Source organism: Silene latifolia, unplaced genomic scaffold (genome assembly GCF_048544455.1).
Source record: "Silene latifolia isolate original U9 population unplaced genomic scaffold, ASM4854445v1 scaffold_150, whole genome shotgun sequence".
NCBI classification, from domain to species: Eukaryota; Viridiplantae; Streptophyta; class Magnoliopsida; order Caryophyllales; family Caryophyllaceae; genus Silene; species Silene latifolia.
This window is the reverse complement of record NW_027413138.1, coordinates 627,233-629,613: the sequence shown is the minus strand read 5'-3', so window position 1 is coordinate 629,613 and position 2,381 is coordinate 627,233. Positions and strand designations below refer to the sequence as shown.

General features: G+C 34.6%; 1 non-coding gene across 1 annotated transcript; it reads left to right on the top strand.

Moving 5' to 3' along the window:
- The first annotated feature begins 319 nt into the window (after positions 1-319).
- On the top strand, positions 320-392 carry TRNAF-GAA (transfer RNA phenylalanine (anticodon GAA)). Its single transcript has one exon. It is a non-coding gene; the product is annotated as a tRNA-Phe (tRNA).
- The last annotated feature ends 1,989 nt before the right edge of the window (positions 393-2,381 follow it).

Here is a 2,381-nt window from a genome sequence, read left to right as displayed (position 1 = left end):
TGTTTTTTTTTTTGTTTAAATGAGCGCACTGTCGCGGGTGAGAATCAAACCCCCATCTTTATGGTTTAGGTAAGAGGACTCTCAGCAGCATGTTTTGATTCTCGATATGCAATACCGCAATATAAGATTATGTCATATAAATTCTCTTGATTCTAGCAGTAAATTAACATTGAAATGAAGGGAGTAAATTAGCTATTAACAAAGATAAAAATGATTTTACTGGGGACTAAAAATGTAAAATCCTTAACTCATCCCCGCGCCAAACGACTAGAGGAAAGCTAAGATATTTATATTATCCAATAAACAAACAGTTAAAATGGCGGGGATAGCTCAGTTGGGAGAGCGTCAGACTGAAGATCTGAAGGTCACGTGTTCGATCCACGTTCACCGCAATTATTTTGCTTTTTTGTCTTTTCAAAAATTTCTTGCTTTTACGTAATTATTTAGTTAACTTTTACTAATTTGTTATTATTTTTCTTTCATTTGTCATTATTTAGGCAGGCAACCTTCACCAAACTTATCCTAATCGTTGGAGATTTTTTTTTTCCCTAAAAATTATAGCGGTATTAAAATTCACCAAGGAATTCTAAATTCATTGGAGCTACCAAAATTCCAATTCCGGAGGAATTGAAAATTCACGTGAAGTACTTGTTCACGTGTTTTATCTCGGCCAAATTACGTATGATCCCGACAATTCCGACGAATTTGATAATAGGTGTTTTTTCGGGGGCACATGAAGCCTACATTATTCTTAATTTTCAGTTGACAATGCTAGCAGCTTAGCACATGAAAGGCCGGCCCATGCTCTATAAAATTGGGTGCTCCTATCGATTTACACATACAGGTATCAAACAATGAATTTATAGTCATTTCCGATAATAAAGGAAAGTTAAAACACTTGCTTTCAAACGACCTCGAAAGATTCAAACAAGAATGTCTAACTTAGGCCATAAAGACGGCCAATTTGTTAGCCTCACGATGTATAACAATCACTCATAAAAAAAAAAACAGTCTAATTTTACATCTTTGGATGTTAGTATTTTATTAATTTTTGTAGTAGTTCTATTTTCTCAATAGCGTTATTGAGATACCTCTCACATGATGGATGAGGGACCCACTTAATTTCTTTTTTCCTTATTATGTCTCCCACTACATTTGCAAAATGCAAGATAACTACTCGACCATAAATTTAACAAGTATCAGTCAAACAAGCACTCTAAATTTTGGATACTAGCCTAAAAAGCGAACTCTTCGCAACTAAAATCTGTACAATAATAATTATTAAACAGGAACACAATCATCTTAACATGGAAAAAAAAACTAGGGTTTAGGGATATGCAAACCACCCTGCTATCGAATTCATGATCAGAATGGTACGTGATTTGGTTGCGATAATCACCACTAATCTCTATTCATGATTCCCTTCTTCTTTGAAAGGGAATTAGCTACTTTTAACAAAAACTATAACAATGAACATAATAAGAGAAGAAATAATTAAATAACAATAGTGAAGAACAAAGACGAATTAAATACCAATTGAGAAAAGATTAGAATCCGATTGCAAAGTAGAAAGTTAGAAAAAACTAGGGTTCTAGAGTTGTACGTAATGTAAAAGTGTATCATAATGAATAATCGTTCGTAACACTTTTAACCTAATACGATGTAAATGGTATTTATACAACTCAAATATTAAATCCCGAAAACCAAGTTAATCTTAATTTAGACGCAATTCGATTGAGTCGAGGAGCTAGATCGAGTAATGGCTACTGGGTCGAGTTATTCCTGTTTCAGCTCTTTTTAGCTCGAATCATCCCCTAATCATCATTCATTGCCTCCTTGCACGTATGCACTTTCTTCCATAAGCACCAGTAACGGCTTATATCCTGCAAAATGGGAGAACAATCGGGAAAAGCGATATTCCGCCAAACACAATACATTTGGCAATAACATGCACTAATAATGACATGCAATGGATTGCAACGGGGTATGATAGAGTCATATTTATACATTTAATTATATTCCTCCCTTTAGTTACTTTTGATACGGTTTTTGTGCTAAATTACATTGTTTTTATGCCATTTATATTAGAAAGTTGTTACTTCCACTTTTTGGTGTTTAATGCAGGAATGATGCATTTGTGGAGCAAAATAATGAAATGTAGCACCGCGGAGATGGTATGAAGGAATACACGAAGCATGGTACGTAAATCTAGAAGAATAGAGGAAGAGAAGTGAATTGAAAAAGACTACACGAAGAAAGGAGGTGAAACGATAAGTATTCGATCAAGTGAGCAATAATTAGATCGAATAGGTGTGTACTCGATCGAGTTCAGCTAGGCTCGATCGAGTATACCCAGATTTGACGACTTCCGCGAAATTTTC